Source organism: Anser brachyrhynchus (assembly GCF_964034855.1).
Source record: "Anser brachyrhynchus genome assembly, chromosome: Z".
NCBI classification, from domain to species: Eukaryota; Metazoa; Chordata; class Aves; order Anseriformes; family Anatidae; genus Anser; species Anser brachyrhynchus.
Window position 1 is genome coordinate 23,528,475 of NC_137697.1, and position 21,087 is coordinate 23,549,561.

At 39.4% G+C, this 21,087-nt stretch overlaps 1 long non-coding RNA gene across 2 annotated transcripts; it reads left to right on the forward strand.

Annotated features, from left to right (window-relative positions):
• The first annotated feature begins 5,571 nt into the window (after positions 1-5,571).
• Positions 5,572-20,503, forward strand: LOC308184999. 2 transcript variants are annotated; one of them, XR_013943067.1, is made up of 5 exons: positions 13,132-13,342; positions 14,906-15,086; positions 16,343-16,606; positions 16,713-16,888; positions 17,931-20,503. It is a non-coding gene; the product is annotated as an uncharacterized lncRNA (long non-coding RNA). The 2 variants fall into 2 exon arrangements; XR_013943066.1 differs by lacking the exons at positions 13,132-13,342; positions 14,906-15,086 and adding an exon at positions 5,572-5,634.
• Positions 20,504-21,087: the final 584 nt, after the last annotated feature.

The window sequence follows — 21,087 nt, forward strand, 5'->3', positions numbered from 1 at the left end:
TTCTCTTTTTTTTTCTACATACTATAGTGGAGGTACTTTGAGAAAGGTAAACTGCTTTTTAAAAAAGATTAATTACACCTGCGCTATATTTTTATCCTCTTTGGACATCAAGAAAAAAGAGAAGCTGACTTGACTTAACACTATTTTATCTGTAAAAGACACAGAAAGAAACCTCTTAGTTACAGGAATGAAGTGAATAATATATAATTGTATGTTAGACACTGCATCATGCATTCCGGCTTTGTTCTAGACAATTTTTTTTTCTTGATAATTTAAGAAAAACAAAGGATTTGCCCCTTTTTGTTTTGACTAGAAGCATTTTGAAGGCATTTACCTAGCTATGTAACAAGGCAATGCTCCAGAGAACCCAGACTTAAGTACCAGCATTTCAAAGGTGTTTAGACATTCCAGGAGTTGATGGGTAGGTAGGGAGGGAGGTAGGTAGGTAGGTAGATAGTTAGACAGATAAATAGATAGACAGACAGATAGATAGATAGATACTTATGAAAATTTTCAGACATACCAAGACAAATTAGAAGATGAGGATCTAGGAAAAAATGATGCTAGATATCTATCCTGCTTGGGCTCATTTGAATATCCCAGTCAGATGGGATCTAATCACATGCTTAGATACCTAGACATGCTTACAAGGCTGCCAAGTATTGCATACCTTGCCCAGAGCTCGTGACAACTTGGATGTACATAGAATAACGTGCTGTTCCCTGTACCCTTAAGTGTGATGCCTACCTTCATCCTTTGGCTATTAGGTGTTCAGCTCAGATTTTGTATGTTTATGGAGGTCTGACTCTTTTGCATGTCACACTGTGTCCTCTCGTGCTTTGGATCCATGATGTTGGATTTCATCCTTGCAGCACTAGCCTGCATGACCTGGGTTTCCACCTTCAGTTTTCTAGCTGGATGCCTCTGGAACATATGCCTCAATAAGTGAAATTCATTTTCCTCAGCCATCAGGCAAGGCACAGTTTTGTGTAGGACATAAGTTACAAGGAAAAAAATATGGGGAAAGGGTGTGACTGCTGAAGATAGATCTGGCATTGAACCTTCTGTGCAAGTGCAATTGGTTGGTATTAGTTGGATGGACTCAGGTCCCCCGAGGTTGTTAGACTATGATACATGAACAGATAAACTGAACATGAGCTACAGCCACCAGACAGAAACATCCATTATTGCGTCCTGGAAAGTGGCTGGGTTGCCAGTGATAAGACAGACAATAGGCTGAAATGTACCACACTGCTGGGGGAGGTAAAGTAGAGATGAAGGCCATGTTCCCATTCTCCTTTTGCCTGTAATCAGGTAGATAAAGATCAAACCACATCGTACACAATAAAGGTGCCAGTCATGCATGAAGAGCCATAATTACAGACCCCTGTGCTTGCGCAGAATTCGTTGATATTTTTAGTCTTCCAAAATGAGCCTGAGAGAGGACTGGCATGTCAGAGAAGGTAAGAATGTCACCTTTTCTTGTAGCTGCTGGTTGTGATGGCAGAGCACTACAGACTAATATATTCAGTGAAGTTGGTTTTTCCATACCAAGTAGAGTGTTGTTTCTTGGGTTACACTTCTTTGGCTGAGTCAAGCATTTCCTGAGAGGACTGGATGTATTCATGCTTAGGCCCTGATCCTGCAATCTGATCTAACTGGGGGAGTTATGTCTTGTGCAAAGATGAAAAGCCCTCACAGGATCTATGCCTAGGTGAAAAGGTCTGCCAGGGTAGAACTGATTGCAGAACTGCAACCAGCAGCTGAAAACCAAAACTGACTCAGAATAAAATACATCAGTAGGAAAAAAAAAAAAAACTGTCTTCAGAGGACCTTGAAAGCCCACTGCGCACACAGGAAAACCATTTTTCAATGGTTTTTTCCAACTAACTGTTTCTGGAGTTTTCTATCTTTTCAGGCTGACTTACTGTTTTTTATTAAAAATTTTTCAGTTTTAGTTTGGACAGTATTCCCCAAACTGTAGACAAAGCTGCAATCTGAGAAGATATTTTCCCTCTGCAAAATGGTCTGCAATTTTTCATTGTGTAAGGAGTTGTAGGCAATCCTGAGGTGGCTTGCAGAGAATATGATAAATTTTCAAGGCATACTGTACTTAGAGAAAAAAGATGGAAAAGTTCCTCCACGCTTATTTTCTCCCCCATTTATAATCATTAGGCTTTAAATGCCCCATACATCTCTGTCATTTAGATAAGAGGCATTGATTGCTTAACTGCTGCACAGACATTTCATACACCTGGTTTTAGATGACATTTCAGGGGCAGAAAGAGAAGGAAGTACTGTAAAAAGTGTTCACAGTTTGCAATGTCAAACTTTATTACATAAAGTCATAAACAACCCCAATTAGTAGTAAGTAAGTTCATAGCCAGGGTTTTAAGCCAGCTCTGGCTTCATTAAATGTTTCCTGCAGTTGAGCAAGGCATTGGGATATATAAACTGAGCCCTGATTTATAATAAAACACAGTAAAGTTCTAGAAAAGCTTTGTTTTCTTTCTGATTGATTTCTTGTCAAAGTTCAGCAAAGCCTGAGGAAGGGGTTAAGTAGAGGTCTTGAGGGACCACTTGACATCTGCTACACTTGTGACTTTTTGATCTTTTCTTTTTTTTTTTTCTTTTTTTTTTTTTTTCCCTTGCTTTGGGGGATGGCCTACAGTAAAGGCCATGTGTGCGTGCGTGTGTTTCCCAGAGATAGCCAAGGGTGGGAGGGGCACAGTGGCCAGGGGAGCAAAGAAAACAGCTCCTTGATGACAGATCAAATGAAGGCAAAAAAGAGGAGAAAGGGGATTACATGCTCTGTAATCATGATAATGGGAAGGAAAACACTGGGGGTCTCAAGTGTGAAAGCCTTTGTCCAGAGGAATGTAAGCATCAAGGATGTTTGGATATTATAAACCAAACTTCACCCGAGCCCCTGGGAGAGCAGCATCAGCCTGCTCCTTCATGTGATGTGCCACCCCTTCCGAGTAGCCAGCCCTGGTCCGTGTGTCACACAGTGCCGTGGTGCCTGTGGGCAGGCCAAGGGAGCCCTGGGCACCCAGTCTGGGACCTGGGTGCCCTGTGAGGTGGGCTGGAAGCTCAGGGTGGGCACACGTCAGGAGGTGACTCCAGACCTCTTAGAGGCCTTGTGGGGAAGGTTCTGGAGTCGCCCACTCATCTGGCCTGGCCTCCCACACTGGTCACACTGGAGGATGTTTTCTACCGTCTCTAGAACTCCAGCCTACCCAACCCTGTGTTTCTTTCACTATGTCTTACTGGCCCTTCCAAGCTGCGTTTCTGACAGTTAAAAAACATTGTGTAGGAGAAGACGGATCAATTAGCTGGCCTCTGTACATTGCCATGGGGGCCACCTTCTCAGAGGCATCTGCTTTGCAGCATGGGCATTGTGGTCTCTCAGCCCCACAAGGTGTTTTTGGGGCAGCCTCCCCCAGGCTCTGCGTCTGGGCACCACCGCAGCAGCCTTTCCCTGGGGGGTCTGGGGTGCTGCCAAAGGGTGCTGCTGCTGCTGGACAGCTGCTGGGTGTCTGGAGATGTCCCTATCAGGAAGAAAGGGCCTCTTTGGCTTTCTTGCGTCACTTCTTTGGCTTGTATAGTACCCTGGGTGAAGAGGAGTGCTAGCTTGCCTCCCCAGGCACGTTGGTTGTTCGCTGTGACATTTTGTGACTGAACAGCCTGTTTAAGTTATAGGTTAAACATTTATTTTAAGGACTGTTTTCTCCTTCTTCTTTAACTTCCATTTTCATACTGACCTCCATTCCCACACCATACCTCAGTCATGAACTCAGCCAAGCATTGTTCTCTAGACTCCCCAGAATGTGGGTGTTTAAAAGTCTGCTCAGATTTTAAGCCCAGACTGTCTCCAGGTCAGATGTCAGGGATTTGCAGAGCAAGTAAGGCCACCCTCACGTGAGCAGAAGGGTCAGCTTCCTTCTGGTGATCTCACTTCTTCATAGAGACAGCTATTTTCCAGGAAAGGGTGTACCACATTTTATTCTGTTGTGGAATGTCCCCAGCCCTCATCATTGCAGCTGTGATGGATAGTCGTGTGAAAGCTGCTGGCCCGTGTGCCAGCATATGGAGGCTGTATTGGGACAAGTTTGAACTAGAAGTCATCTTGCTTTCATGTGCCATGAATTCTGCAAAGCTGGGGTCTCCAGTGATGACTTAAACTAATCTCACATAGTTTATGAGTGAAAATCCATTTACAATGAGAATGACCCCCACTGACCAAAAGTTTAAACAAATGCCCTCCGTACGTACTTCCTACATTGGGGATCAAGTTCCATATGTATGATGTAAGCAGGCCTCAAACAAGACACCTACACATGGAGCAGAAATCATTTGCAAAGAAAACAGAAATGACAGCCATATGCACGGGACGTTTTATATGCTATGGCCAGGCTTGCAGACCCCAAGTAGGAGGATCTTCTGATCTGAAGATGCAATTGAAAACAGGTGCCAAACACACCGCACATAAAAAAGTATACAGGCAATTTGGGAGCTCTCTGGAGATTCTTTCAACTGCTGAAAATATGGAGACAACTTCTCAGACCCCGATCCTGTGCTTCCCCTCCAATTCCCCTGCTCCCCCTCCTCCCAGAAATGGAGGAAACTGCGAGGCCATGGTGATGCTGCCCTGTTTAGTAAAAGAAAATGTGAAAAAGATTAAGGAGGATCAATCAAAATGTCAGCCTGATCTTGAACTGCTGGAAAAGAATCCATTTTTTTTTTTTTTATTCAAGTGTCTGTCACAAAGACCTGGGTGACCTTGTTTTGCAAGTGAAAACCTTTGACTGTGACATAAGCATGCTTCTTGTGTCCAGCTCTTATTTAGCAAATAAACTAAAAATACCGCCTATGTTTATGGTAAACACCTGATTTGGTTCTACTAAAAAAAAATAAATAAAAGAATAATTACAGCTGGATAATGTAGAACCAGATTAGGTTTCTTTTATATTTGTTGTCACCAAATGCTCCCAATCTTTCTGAGCTCTGAGGCTCGTTAAGTAGATGTTTTAAAATGGTGCAACAGACAACGCAGCTGTATTTCATTTGTAGATAATTGATGCAATACATGTAATAACCCAACTGGATATGTTGACTCATGAGCTAATTTAGGTGTAGATGTTACAGCACTTGTGCAGCTGGAAATGTTGCCATCACACAAATCAGTTGCAGATTAATGGAGTCAGGTCCCTGTCTGCACTAGGAAGAGATAAAAGGCCACAGTCAAATATAAAAACAATTTCTGAAGAGTTATTGTAAGTTTAAACAGTATTTGAGAATATTTTCCCAACCACAATGAATACTGTAATATAAACCTGGAACCACTTAACTATATGGTGATTTGGCAATTTTATATAGTCTATGTATAAAGCTGAGAACATGGGTAAGGTGAAAGGACCATGGACTAATGTCTAGAAGGTTAGGCAGAGGAGAGCATTTACACTCATACTGTTGCTCTGATACTGAGTGATATCATGGAAAATGTCCAATGGGGTTCTGGGGTGATGGTATTTACTAACTACTCCTCCAGCACCTGCTGTTATTTGGTGACACAATCAAACAGTTATAAGATAGTGCTGGAGCCTGAGGGAGAAGGGATCTTTTTTTACCTCTGTAAGTTACCTGAGCCCCTTGCCTTCTTTGCTTTATCTCTGAAAATAAGGTAAAAATGTTTGTCTGTTTTCTAAATTCTTTGGGTGATCTGTGGTAGGAAACAAATAAATACATAATTATGAAGTACTGCTATGACTATTCTTACCACTAACATTGTAGCAACATTTAAATACTGAATGTGTACAAGTGTATTCCCAGCCATTTAATTAGTAAGTCATTTTGTATATGTCTCTTATCATCCTTATGTGCACTGCAGTGAACTTGATGCCAATGATCAGCACGTCCAATGATAATTAATGGCTGGATCAATACCTAGTTCCAAGAGGAAGAGGAAAATTGGGTCTGGGCTCCCGTGACTTGTGCCTCAAAGTTGGGTTGACTGATGCCTCATGAAGTATAAACACTGACCCAACCTTTTCCTCTCCTAGGGGTGTTTGTAGTATCTTTTATCTGTGGGCATCCCCTTAGGACTCATCGGTGTTGAGTGCAGCATATAGCTTCTGCAGTGTTGTTTTCTTCTCTCTATTTTATTGCCTCTTTTCCAAAAGTGTATGAAAACTTACACTATAACCTCTACAGATCAGTTAAAACTGGAAAACAGTGAAAGGTAACAGTACTTGGAGGTACAAACAGACAGATGAATAGATGCACATACAAGCAAATTTTCTGAGGAAACAGGTTAAAAAATATTTTCCCAACTTGTTTACACTGAGTCAAATGTCTTTGCTAAATTTGTTTTCCACCCAATGCTGCTTGGTTCAACAATAATTTGGAAGGAATAAACTGGAAATGTAAGTGGATTACACAAAAGTTCTCAAGATGTATATATTTTTTAATTTTATTTATTTATTTATTTTTTTAATGATCCCATAACAGAAATAATTTGGGATCTCTCTGAGTGTTGTTTGCCAGAAAAAAGTTACAGGTTTGAAATTATCAGTTCAGGTTGAGTATTTCCAGACTAGCAAGAAAACGTTAGCCAAATGCTCTTCTTGTGAAATGGAGACATTTCTATGGTTGGTGTCTGATTCAGCAATTTCACAGCAATAAGTCTAATGCAATCTATCTATGGCTTCAGGGCATCCAATTTCAATCACTCCTAAAGAATGTAATCACAAGTTTATTATGCAGTTGATAATATTTGCTTTGTGAACACAGAAAAGAAAAAAAAAGTAACTCTTTTGCCTGGAAATGAAGTACTGGGTATTACAATACACAGAATGAAATATAAAAATTTATATTCATAAACATATACTTGCACTACATTGCTTACCTTATGAATATGGATTTGTGCTTGGGTTTCTAGAATTATTATTGGTTGAACATGTGGACTTAATTGCTCGTAGATGGAAGAAAGAATCTTAGTAAGAGTGGAGGTAGGACACCTTGGGGTTATATTTCAGAAATGTAAATGGTGAAGAATGAGCTATTATTTGAGGAAATCTTGCTTATTTGGCTGTCACCAAATGTGGCATTATGAGAAGCAACATGTGTAAAGAACAACAGATGAAAAAACACCCAATTCCATCCATAGGGTAACTGTGGAATTGTTTCTCGCTTTTCTAGGCAGTCTGAAGAAATCGGGCTTTTCTTTGGACATCCCACCTCAGTTTAAGATGGATATGACTACAGAGTTTTGTTGTATTATAGCCTTCTTTTTCCTTAGTTTTATTCCTCCTGTTTGATATAAGCAACTTCTTTGACTGAAGTATGTTGCCAAGATGTTGTTTATTGCTGTTTATACAATCTGGAAAGGAAAAGCAGCATTTGCTTAAGTCCAGCTGTACTTACTGAGAATCCTTAGGTGACCAGAAAGATGAAGCAAAAGAATGGAGATTTTAAGGAGCACTCCAGAGAGGTCAAAAGGGTGGGTAACACCATGAGTTATAGATATGCAGCAACTGGCCTTAACCTGAAACCATGTTAGGATGACTGGTGTGTGTAGAATCACATCAGTTCCAGAACATGGAGTTCAACTCCGTGATGCTTCAAAGCAATGGTTTCTATTTCAATGCAAATTTGACAATGATAGATGTTAATCACACTCCTTAATGAAGAATCAGAGGCATAAAAGTGAGTAGTGTGGCATATGAATCCCATAAAATAGAAGAGAACCACATGCAGTAAGATATACCTAACTGCTCAGGAAACCAATCAACACCTTTAAAATGTGGCTACATGGTAGCATACAATACTTCAAAGTTAGCAGAGTTTGCAGTGAAAACAAGTAGAAGCTAAGTTTTACAGAAATTTACATAATGCATTTTACAACTGCAGAAAAAAATAGAGCAGAATTACACACAGGAATAAGGTAGTCTTGATGATAACAAAAGTGTCAAGAATAGAAAATACTAGGTCTGAAAAGGAAAGATCTCTCTTTCTTTTTCTTTTTATTCTTTTTCCTTTTCCTGTTCTCTTTTTTTTTTCCTGTTCTCTTTTTTTTTTCCTGTTCTCTTTTTTTTTTCCTGTTCTCTTTTTTTTTCCTGTTCTCTTTTTTTTTCCTGTTCTCTTTTTTTTTTCCTGTTCTCTTTTTTTTTTCCTGTTCTCTTTTTTTTTTCCTGTTCTCTTTTTTTTTTCCTGTTCTCTTTTTTTTTTCCTGTTCTCTTTTTTTTTCCTGTTCTCTTTTTTTTTTTCCTGTTCTCTTTTTTTTTTTCCTGTTCTCTTTTTTTTTCTCCTGTTCTCTTTTTTTTTCTCCTGTTCTCTTTTTTTTTTCTCCTGTTCTCTTTTTTTTTCTCCTGTTCTCTTTTTTTTTCTCCTGTTCTCTTTTTTTTCCTCCTGTTCTCTTTTTTTTTCTCCTGTTCTCTTTTTTTTTTCCTGTTCTCTTTTTTTTTTCCTGTTCTCTTTTTTTTTCCTGTTCTCTTTTTTTTTTCCTGTTCTCTTTTTTTTTTTTCCTGTTCTCTTTTTTCTTTTTTTCTTTTTCTCTTTTTTTTTTTTTTTGCACTGAACACTGTTGAGGGAAAAAATATTTGCTTCAAGCCTAATCTTGAAAAGATTTAATTTACTTGCCCAATTTCAGACATGAGTAGTCTCACTGACTTCAGGAAAAGGCTAGTCCTGCTGAGATCAATGGCAGTACTCACATATATAAAGTTAAGTACATGCATGCATCTTTTCAACACCCAGATCTCAAATGTCTACCAGAGAAATAAATATACCAGGAAATAAATATCAAAGTCTAGAGAGAAATTCTTGTCCCGGTCCAAGATGAGTATTCAGGAAATGGACACAATAGTTCATTTGTAGTACATTTTATCACTTCTGGAATATGTAAGTGGAGTCACTTCTGGAAAATGCAGGAAGATTACAATGCAAGGTGTAATGAAATGACATACTATGAGTCTTTCTTTCCCTCCAATCACATGCTAGCTGAGATCATCAAATATTTCCCAAATATCTTTGTGAGTGGGATTGTAGGTGAAGTTAAATGTTTATGGGCTCAGAAATTTGTCCAAAGTTCTCATTTTATTTCAATATAAACTCATGTTACGTCTGTTGAAAATTCTACTGACAGTCTCATACATGTAATTTATGACATTTCCTATCAAGATGTTTAGCTGAATTAGAAACACTTGTGAAGAAGCCCGTCTGCAGGCAGTTAAAAAGCATTTTTGTAGCAGAGGTGAGGGCTGTTGAGGCAACAAAGATGGGTTCATCTTACTTTTATTCCGGTGGCTGTTGATCAAGCAATTGCACCATAAACTGTTTACAGCTGTGGCTTTTGTTACGGTGACAAAGAGCATGTTTAAGGGTAGACAGAAAGCTATTTTGTATGTTAGGTCACAAAGACCATGCAGTTTACACACCAAACAGCTCAAAACATATTTCTGCAACATCCAGGCTTTTTGATGAAGTGGCACTGATTTGTTCTCTCCTTCCTCATTTACTTTACTGAGCCAGTTACCTGTATGTTTGTCCTAACTTTCTAGTTCAGTGCAGTAGATCCCATGGTGATGATATGCCTTCTAGCTTATAGGCTTGGTTTTAGTTATGTAAGCAATTATATTTAAATAGATAAAATTAAAATTAGAGATATCCATTGACTTGAAGAACATTATTATTTACCCAGTGTGGGGAATGTACTTGTATCTTCTGTCGCACCAAAAGAGAGAATATCAATCACTAAAATTCATCAACCAGAGCATTTTTTAAGATCAAACAGCTTATTTAGCTGCCCAGACAGAGATTTGGCTGGCTTTTTTGCATGGTTTCCTTATAGATTTGTTCTGTATCTCATCTTCAGAGACAGGATAATTTCACAGGTAAGTGGTGAGAAATGGCTTCCTTGGAAGCATGAAGCATTGCATGCCTGCCTTCCCGTTGTCTTTGGGTGCAGAAGCAAGGTGTGGACACTAACATGGAAATAGTCCTTTTGCTCCTTCTGTGTTACATGGGTGTGCAATGGGACACAAACTAAATTCAATTTACATTTAGCTGTCTAAAACATAGCTATCTGCTGTAAGCCTATAGTCTACTCTGCCTCTGTGATTAGATAAGCAGCTCCAGAGATTCCCTGTTTTCAAATGAAATTTACTGCCCTCTTGAGGTATTTATTTATCTTTCTCCTCCAAGAACTGAGAGAGCTTAAAAGACCTCATGCCCTCATGTAGGAAGATTGTATCAACAACAGCCAGCTTAAGTACCTTGTCACGTGAAGGAATACAGGCTACACCCTTTGGAAAGTAAAAATACAACACTCTTTCTGCACAGACATCTCAGAAGCTCTATTAGAAAGCGCAGCAAAATCAACCCACAGCAGCCTGGGTTCTTCTGTTATAACATGGCCATATGGTATTTCCTTATGTCATGGTGTGCCACCTCTTGGTGGGATACTCTAGATCTTTTTCCAACAAACTGATTTAGGTAACACAAAATCTGTGCTTATCCTTACTAGGACATCATTGACCTGCACATCTTCTGCATACTTCAAGATCCATGTCTTCTGGAAAAGGGAGTCAAAAACAACAATCTGGAATAAATGGGTTCATGGCCAATTTTGCCTGTAACATTACCATTCACAGCACTGAAGGAGCTGATAAGGACCTGCTTCAGCCTGGCTCTTATCTTATGTTCTGCTGCATTATTACCTGAGAACATTACTTTGACTGCTTGCTAATCAGAGTTGCCTAGCTTTATTCCACCTGTACTATAGAAGGCAGCAGTCAGGCTGGACGATACTTTCCTTGAACTTGTTTTTTTGAAGGTTTGATTTCTCTCGCCCAAAACATTACAACCTAAAGTCTCACAAGTGTTTAGAATATCATATATCCACCAAGATGTTAGTAAATTATCTGAGTTCAGATAATGTCCTTCTGCAGAATACAGTAGTGTCTCAGAGACTTTGATTCTGCTCGTTTTCCTGCTGTTTTCAGAGGTTACTTCAAAGTCTATTTCAAAATTAAAAACTTCAGACTTTGACTCACAGAAGTGTAAATTTCACAGGGGTAGTCAGTTTAGATACTGTCATACATGCACGACCATTGGTATCATGGGAGTTGTGCTCTAGGTATTCAACAGACACTTGCTGTTTATATATATATTTCCTGTATTCAAATATTAACATGTTAAACCAGAGAGAAGAGATACATTTTTTTTTTTGTGAACAAAAATAAGTGAGATGTTGGCTAAAAATGTATTAGGATCCCTGATTAATACTCCTTAGATTAAAAAAAAAATAAATTAAAATGCCTGCAGATGAGTATAGAGGAAACCTACCATAAGATAAAGATATCATGGGAACCTTCCACTAATCAAAATCTTCTGTGAGTGCCTTATTAAGACACTTGCTTTAAGAACAAAACATATGGTAGAAGCCTCAAGGAGATGGGTCCTTTAGCTCACCACCAACACAAGTGTAAAATGCTCCTGATTCCATCATGGATTTAAGTAATGCTTGCGTACGGTGTTTCATTCACTAGTAAACATGGTGATTTGTGAGGCACGACTAATGTATCCCTGGAAAGTTCCAGCATGAAATAAGACTAGGTGTGAAAGCCTGTCAGGGTCCACAGAGATTTGATTTAAAGGGAAATGCTCCTTGAAAATGTGAGGATGAGTGTTACTAACTTAATCCATATGATATCTTCTCCTCTGAAATATATGGATTGAATGTAGGGCAGAAATGCATGAAGCAGACATCAGTCATTGTCTACAGGTGATATTTCTTCCATGAATTTACCAGCAAGGGTTGCCATGCTGTGTTTAAACATTTGTACAATAGATTAGTGTCCAAAGATGAAAAGCAAAGGAGCTACCCCACGTTTACTTCCAGCTGCACACAACCTTGGCAAATTTATAAAGGCACTTGCTACACAACAATGCATAGTAACATTTGTAGCTCTGTATCATTAGTAATAGAAATAACCCAAGGCTAGGTGTCTGGGTCATTTCAGCAGGGCAGGAAGGTAGCTTTCTGCCACCAATGCTATTATATAAGTAAGTAGATGCACAATATAATTTTCTGTAGTTTGTCACTTTCATTTGAAGACTGATGGCTGATAGAAGCAGAATACAGTCTGCTCTGATTTTCCTTGGATGATCCTAGATTTTCTACTGTCAGCAAGAACACATAGTGTATATAATACTTAAAATCTAAGCTAAATTTAGGTTGTACAAGAGACACATATACCTGTACAAGCACTGAAAAAAAAGACATCCCCCATTCAGCACACAGTCTTGGGAGACAGCTAGCACTGGGAAGAGCACTGAAATCATCTGGTTAAAAACTCAAAGACGGCACAAGATCACCCTGAAGCTAAACTTTGTTACTGAAAGGCATGCAGGATGTTAGTTCATGGAACAGCTGAAAGAATAAGTCCTGGTTTTTTCTGAGATATAACATGGAATGGGCTAGGGAAGCTCCCTTTGACAAGAGTGCATGAAGAAGGGATAGGGAAAAGTAAAAGGGAGTCTTAACTCTGATATTAAGAAGTCCTTGTCTATTCTCTGCTACAGCTTTTCCATCTGATGGGAGAAGAAATGACTGTGCAGCAAGGCTCACATTGTTCTGTAAGAGTAGGTGTGGGTTTGTGGTTTAACCTGGCAGGCAGCTAACACTACACAGCCATTCAGTCTGTTCCACTCCCTATTGGGATGGGGAAGAAATAATAAAAATAAAAAATGGGTAAAAAAAAACAACTTGTGGTTGAGATAAAAACAGTGTAATAAGACAGAAAATGAAGGGATAATAATAATAACAATAACAATAATGATAAAAGAATACACAAAGCAAGTGATGCACAATGCAATTGCTCACCACCCACTGACCAATGCCCAGACAGAACCTGAAATTCTTTTGGATCCCAAAGCAGTCCTTTAAATAAATCATAAATGCAATAGATAAATAGCTCCTGGTTGTATGAAACCAAGGTGGTATAACTTTTAGAGTGAAAGCATATTTGGATTGGAGCAGGTGAACTTTCTTAAAGTACAAACAACAAAATTTTCAAAGTAGATTTGACATATTTCTATTTCTACTTTTCCTCTTACAGACTGCAAAAATCAAACCCAATGCAGAGTTGTTAAAAAAGGCAAAATCAAATTCATGCAGCTACATCATGGTAATCTCAGACCTCAATAGTGTCTTCCTGCCTGGAATTAAATATTTCTCTAATCCAAGAGTGCAAAGGGCTTCCTGTGGATAGTGGAAGAGGGAATAGTCCCTTGGCAGCCTATTATACTTCACTGTGGATAGGTACAACACATGCCAAAGGTACGTAAGACACAGCATTACAACATTTCCATTTTCAAGCTTAGTGCCTTCAGATGCCATGGAGTGAGTGAGGGACTGGGAGCTGAGGACAGTTGTTCAGGAGCAAGTTCTAAGTAACAGGCAAATTGGCAAGGGCCTTGTGGGAAATAACCTACCTATTTTCTTGTCCTTAAATCTACACCCCCCTCCCCCCCAATAGTCTCCTTTTCATTTGTCCTCTGTGTGCTCTTTTCTTGGATATTGCCATTTTATTCACTTTAGACCAGAGGACAACTGAAACAGGCCATGCAGCACTGTCTCAGAAGTTTGAAGTCCCACAGATCTCAGTGCAAACGGCCATGGCTGTACAGAATCAGCAATATTTAGGAATAAGCTATGCTGATACTTTCTTGCTGTCTGTACAGTGAAACAGGAACAGATGTAACATCTGTTTCCTCATCCACCGATGTTTCCTTGTTTTACGTAGCTAGAATAATTTCACCTAAAATGATAAATGGAGCTGCTACATTGAGTCAAGCTATAATGGTGCCACATTTTGCAATTTTGTGATTCACTCTTGGCACATTGATCCTAGGTATAATGTGAGGGAAAAGATGTAATATTTGTATCATGGAAAACTAAACGTCAGGACTTATGAGGATATTCATAACATGTTGAAAAGGCAGAATGAAAGGTACATGTTGAGAAGTTACCTTGACAGTTGAACTCCCTTGAAAATAACACACCTTGATATTTTCTTCTGAATTGGAGAGCTGTAACAGTAAATATATTTTTTCTCTCAGGCAATCACAGGCTGTTTACCTTTCAGTGTGGTATGGTGAACACCCGCAAAGTAACTGAAAACATTTTATAGAAGTAACAACCTGTAGTGAGCTGCTTCTGGAGCAGCAGTAAAATAGCCATGATGTTTTGGAAATGTGAAATGCACCACAAGCATGCCCCAGGGATTTGTAAGTGATTTTTTTCCCTGTGGGTCATACTTGAACTGATGCTTCTGCAAGTTATTTAGGAGGACTGCAATGGTGAATGTGTCAGCTATGAGATTTGAGATTTATTCTTTGTGACCATCACGACCTGATAGCCTTTCTCCTAAAAAGGGTCTGTCACTGGTTCACTGAAGTATCAAAGTCCAGGCACTTTGGTAATATAACATTCTTTTGCTCTTTGAATGCACTTCTATTCCTCTTTTTTACTTTGTCTTGTGACAATGATCTCTAAAGCATAATTATGTGCTGGAAGACAAAATACTTGAGTTCATCTGCTTTAAACCCAGTAGCTTGTTACTGTGCTATGCGAAAAAAAAAAAAAAAGTGAATGATTGTTCCCCAATCATTTCTTTAAACCATTCATGATATTTATCACTAGATCTGGGCCATCTCCTCCCTTCAGCATTCCCCTCTTTCTACTGAAGAGTCTGAGCACATTGGGTTTTTCCTCTTGCAGAAGCTGTCCCAAGTCTTTGATCACACATGCTGAGGTTTTTAGGCTCCATGTCTTGAGGCATGAACTGCCATTTGAACAAAAGGACATCCTCCGTGAGAGAGTTTCTCTTCTCTCCCGCAGCAGGTGAATAACATCAAGTCACAGCAAACTGTTAATAGGTTCCACGTTGGCCCTCACCAAGAACTGATTGGTTTCGATTTCCTCCCATCTACATTCTGGACCAAATGAACAGTGTTTCTTGTGTGTGGTTAGTGTTTAAGGCTTCATTGTGTACTCGGCCTTGAAAGATATATTTTTATAGGTAAGCACCTCATAAAATATTTTTCTGAAGACATTTATCAAGAGAGACTTTGAAAATCTGTAAGGAAATGGGAAGGAGAAGGCGGGGGAAGCACAACATATGCTTTTCAGCTGCCACAAAGCCCTGCAGCAGCAGCCTTCATGTGAGAGGCGACACTTTGCACATTACAACAGGGAATCAAAAGATTTATACTCAGCACTCCATATATATAGCTCTCCACGGTATCATTTTGAAAGGGTGATTATTGGTTTGACATGAGAGAATATTTTACAATAAATGTTGAAAGTTCTCTATGTACATAGCAATAATCACCTGATGCTGCTCTTTCTTACTGCATGGCTTTTAATAATAAATAATCACAATAATGATAGTTAGGTTCTCCAAAATTATCCCATTTGTTTTCTAAGAACCCCCAGGGGCTGGTATTTATCACTTGATGTGTATGCTCTCTGCTCCACTCCCTCTGCTTACGTATGTGTATAAAAGAGGCACAGACATATGAAATGTGCCTAGCTTAATTTGATGGCAACTCTGTTTATTATTATCTCCCTGAGCTGTGGTAATTGTAGTTCAGCTGAGCAATTATTAAAACAGAAGCCATAACTCCCCTGTTAGGCTTCTCACTGGGATCCCCCATTTTCTACTCCCAGATGCCCAAAGTATTCAAAAGCAAGGTACTGACTGTGGAAAAGATGACAGGCAGCACCTCCTAAATTCTAGTGTTAGTCAAGAGTCACAGCACCCATTAAGTTTAGACAGGAGCAGTTGGTAAATGTGTTCTTTATACTTGTATTTACATGGCAGCTTGGGCTAATTAGAGACTTTCAACACATGTGAAATGGGAAGAATTGTAGAAGAAATCCCCCCTCCCAACAACAACAACAAGAACAACAACAAAAAACAAACAAACAAACAAAATACCAAAACAAACAGATGAGGATTTAGATAGCAGAGTGAAAGGAAAAGGTCTGACTTTGGGATGTATTACTGCATGGTATCTCAAAAGTGTCGCCTGATTTTATGCCTGTTTTCTGCAGAAAGGTTGCTGTTCTTCTGCTAATTTGAAGTGTACACAACATAAAAGTTTCTTTCCTTCCTTTCCTGAACTATTAAACTTACGTATGAATGAGATTATTTGTGATAAAAAAATAGGACTGGCCTTAACTAGTAATATTTTTTGAATTAAAGTCTTCAGTAGTAATTTTGTCCTAAATTTTGCACTTTTTGTTTTTTCCTTCTGTCTTACTCTTCAAAAGAAAAGAAGCAAACAGTTCTGAAATACCACCTGAAATATGAAGTGCAGAAGAGCTGGTAAGCACGGATCTAAGTTTGCCAGTAGCTGAAAACCTGTCAAGTTTCCTGCAGTTGTTTGTGCAAAAGACCTGGATGGTAAAGCCAACACTTACAGAAGACCTGACATGTGACCCAGCTACCACCACATTTTCAATGAACGAAGTTCTGCTCGTACAAGCCAGCTTGCTGCTGCAGTTGCCATGGCCTGCCTTTCCATGCTGTTTGCAGTAAGTGTAGCATGTTCGTTTCTTGCCCCCAGAAAGCAGACGGAAATTGGAAGTCCATTGACTTACTTTCTAACATCCCATACTCTGAATCTTCTCATTCTTGCAGGCTTTTGACCTTGGCTTGATACAGCCTACCTCACTGTAGAAGATTGGCCTCACATGATAGCAGCTGTCCAAACATTAATCTTCTCCCTGCTTTCTTCAAGAAAAATAATGTACAGTGTAAATCACCAGCTCCTCTTGTTCAAAACCCAAAGACAGCTTGACTGGAAGCTCACTGGGGCAAGTGGCATCTTCTTGTTCTTTGTTGGTCCAGCACTAAGTACAAGAGAATTATAACCTGTTACTAGGGATTTCCTCAGGTCAGGAGTCAATATCAAGAAAAGAAATAATGATGGCACCAAATCTCTTGTCATTAGATCAATACCAGATATGAATAAGATTAAACACAAGCTCCTCTTTCCCACCCTTTTTTCTGTCTGTACATCTTTTTGTCCTTGGACTTTTTTTTTCCACTATATATTATTTTTCCTTTCTTCTTCTTCTTTTTTTTTTTTTTTCCATTTTCCACATGCATTTTTTTTTCATGCCTTTGCAGTTTTCTCTGTACCTGTGTCTTTTTTGTAGAGTTTTTCTACAACCCTTTAATCTTCTAAGAGTTACAGTCACTAACTGGTCACTAACTGGTCTTCTTGTACAGTTTTTCTGGTGGTTAGGTCATGTGCCTCCAGAGATTGGAAGTTTTCTGTCTCTATTCTTAATTTTGTTCTGCCAAATCAGCTGGGTGGTGGTGGCACTAATCTATAATTTGTTTACAGGATGCACCTTCTGCCTGTTAGATTTGAGAAGGAAGCTGAAGAGCCAAGCAGTAGGGACAACTCTAGTTCAGGTCAAAGTAGTCCTGTGGTCCTCCAGGTTTTGTTGTGATCCCACAAGTAAAACTGACACTGAGGGTAGAGGCCAGCAGCATTCTTTGCACAAGCCATTACGCACTTGACTGGCCAGCTTGCAAGTGAGTTATGAGCAGTTCTGGCCACAGTAAGTGCTTTTCAGGGTAAGATGCTGACTGTAGCAGTCTCAGCAGATCATTTTGGATATATGCTGACATAGCTGGGTTCAGATGATCCAGGAGTCAGTGCTGTACGAGCCTTTTTACTCGAGGCTGTAACCCAACAGCACACACTTGGAAGCAAGTTTGAACCAAAGCACTGAGCCTTGCTGCATTCCCCGGCTGACTAATTTATGTAGCAGCCTGCAGGTAACAGAGAAACAGGTGTTTTTGTAAGTTATTTTTTATTTATTTATTTTTATTTTTTTTTTCCAGCTGGATCAGAGGTAACCACTCTCACAAAGTGCATAAACGTCAATGAATCTCTCCAGATGTACACACGTCTTTCCAGACTACTGAGTTGGTTCAGCATTTTGTTCTCTGAAAGAGCAAAGCAGCTGGAACAGAAGTCTTTTTCTGACACAAAAGCACCCCAAATCTCAAATAGCTTCACATTGTCCTCAATATCACAATAATTAGTGTATTCCTAAATCCAATGCCTTGCTTCCATAACTTTGACTCTTCAGCATTTATAAGAACGAGTCGTTACAAAAACCAGCATGGACTTTACAAAAAAGTTTTCTTTTTCCTTTAAATTTTCAGTGATTCACAGAAGTAAAACCTTCCATGAATGTAGGTGCCTCTGAATACGAAGTCTCATTTGCATTTCCCTTTTCTGAAATGGTGCTGTTGCTTTCAATACCATCAGCAATGGTACAGCTATAATTTTTGGAGACTATTTTCCAAGAAGAGGGTCACAATAGAAAAGACCTCTTAGATGTACGTTGATTGTATGTTGTCTCTGCTTCTATCTCATAACTATGTTATTGGCCAGATGAGAGGGAAGTCACCTACAGGAAAGAAGGCACTTTCTTCTCTGCTGCCTGACCACCTTCAGACACTAAATCATGACAAGAGTCTTTGCAATGATCATGAAGATAACTCTGCAATGAAAAAACATCTGCTGTGGTCTGTCTGATGGCGCTGAACTGTTTGCCCTGGGAGAGGACTTATATGAGATATCCCTGAGTTTTGCAGAGTACATCCACTGGACTTAAAATCTGCAGATTTGTTGATGTGATTCTCCAGATGGGGTAAATGTTGCTGTGACTTGTAGTCCCAGCAGCTATGTCGATTTCAGTTGTCTAAACGGAGAATGGATGTGGGGCTAGAAATATAAACGTCTATTTAAAAGAAGTTTTACAGTGAAAATCATTTGAAAGTGTTTCCTGACTAGCCCTGAGTACAGCCACACCATGTCCTACACTCCTGCTCTGGCAGATGATACCGCTAGCAGACAGGGGTCTGTACTCTTTACAGGTAACTGTAGTTGCCAAGAGCAACTGGGGAAGACCGAATTCAAGACTTGGCTGATAAGGAAAAGGGGAAGGAATTCCAAATGACTTGTTATAATTTCTGAATTGGCTTGCACACTCCAATAGCCAAATAATTTCAGACCTACTTTAAAATCAAAGTTTCATCTTCTCCTTAATCTCACATAATCTATTGTTAGGTTGGAATCCATCTCACAACAAATGCTTCCTTTTAACCAGATTATGCTGCAGAAGAAGAATTGCAGTCGAATGTATTCAAATGCTTTTTTTTTCTTCTTTCTCTTTCTCTCTCTCTTTTTTTTTTTTTTTTTCTGCTGGTAGGCAGAGCTCTGGGAGTAACAAGGTAGCCTCATTTACATTATAAGTATTCTGGCTCATTTCTACATATATAGTACTCTCAAGAAATCTTTTCTGTTTGCAAGCTAGAAGCTCAAATTAATATATTCTATATTTTTCCTTGAAGTTGCAGCTTCATGTTTCTTTGTTTTTCTTTTCTTACTTTTTCTCTTCAATTTCAGCATTTAATTCTTGTATAAACCTTTTGAGCAGCAGCTGTGCTCACTATCAGCATGACACAACACAGAAACACATTGTTCCTCAGAAAAGAGAGTGAAAGATTGAAAAAGGGTGAGAAAGAAAGAGAGAGGCCAGGACCTCTTCTCTCTGGTCAGGCACCGACCATCCTAGGACTCCTTCTGAGCCCTGTGGGGGGCTGGCAGGAAAGAATTTGTAGCCACAGGGACATGTTATCCAGAACCAAGGCTTGAACCTAATTGTAAGCAGATTTTGCCCGCCTTTTTTGGATGAATGATGGCCTACTGGCATGTGACCTGGCTTGGCAATTTCCCTACATTGTCCAGGCTGCCATAAGGAGATACGTAATGTCTAGAGTGATAGGAAACTCTTTAGTGCAGATGGTACAGAGCTGCCTCATAAAATGACTCACTGTGAATCCTCACAGAAATCTCAGCTATAAAAATGATAATGGAAAAAGCACAAGAAAATGCAAAATGTCTTAAGAACAATTTGTTCCAGCTCATGTCTACCATTATAGATAATAATAATAAATAATAATAAAAAAGACTTATTTTACAACAAAAACAATATCTTCCCCTTCATTATTTTTGACTGGCCAGGCAAAATCAATAGGTACTGGAATTGTAGAGGTGGAGAGAGCTGTTGGAGATGACAAAATGTTAGCTTGCTGTGCTATGGCCGTTCCTTAGGGAAGAGGAACTAACTTCTAGGGAAATGGTGTATGCACGCAAATTCGTTTCTCCTTTTTCCTTTCCCCTTGCTGTTCCAATAAGGGGAGGAAGCACTTAATTAGAAAAAATGGTACCTGTGGTTTTCCGCAAGAGAATCACTGAGTTTTACTTCATTAATAGATTCTAAGCCTCTGTGGATGGAATTTTTCCTGTAATCCCTGATGATTAAGAACTTGTATTTTAGGAGATGGTTTGCCATTGAAGTCATGTTTCCAAATCCTTTGTTTGAATTTTCATGCATTTTCACTTGCTTTTCAGTATGAATTTACTGAGCTTTTGCAATGTTTATTCCTAATCTAATGCAACTTCTCTGTAGCATTCCAGATTGCCTGTGACTTTCATTCAATTTGCTCTGCTTAGGGGGAACAGGCAGTAACACAAGACCACGAGTAACACAAGAGTCTGAGAAGTGAGAAGCTTTGAATGTGTTTCACTTTTTCTCCTCTTTCCAACATGGGCAATGATATCAGAACTCTAAGTAGGAACATACGAACCAGTTTGAAAGACAAAGCATTACTCGCTTGAAGGTTACATGTGCAATTTTGATGGCGATACAGGGCACCTCATGCTCATATTCCACAGCTGCTAAGTCAGCTGTTTAATGTGGTATAGAAACGAGTCCTTTAATTTCCCCCATTCAGCTTCCTTTGGTTAGATTTTCAGAGTAGTTTCTGCCAGAGCAAACTAGGTTTTTTTCTGTAGGAAATCAATCCCAAATTGTGGCACCATAAACTCACAGAGGGGTCTCCAATCCCTTGTGGAGGAAGTAGGGTCCGAACAAAAGTCTGGTCCTCTGGGCAGCTGCAAACCACACAAGTGTTCGGGGCACTT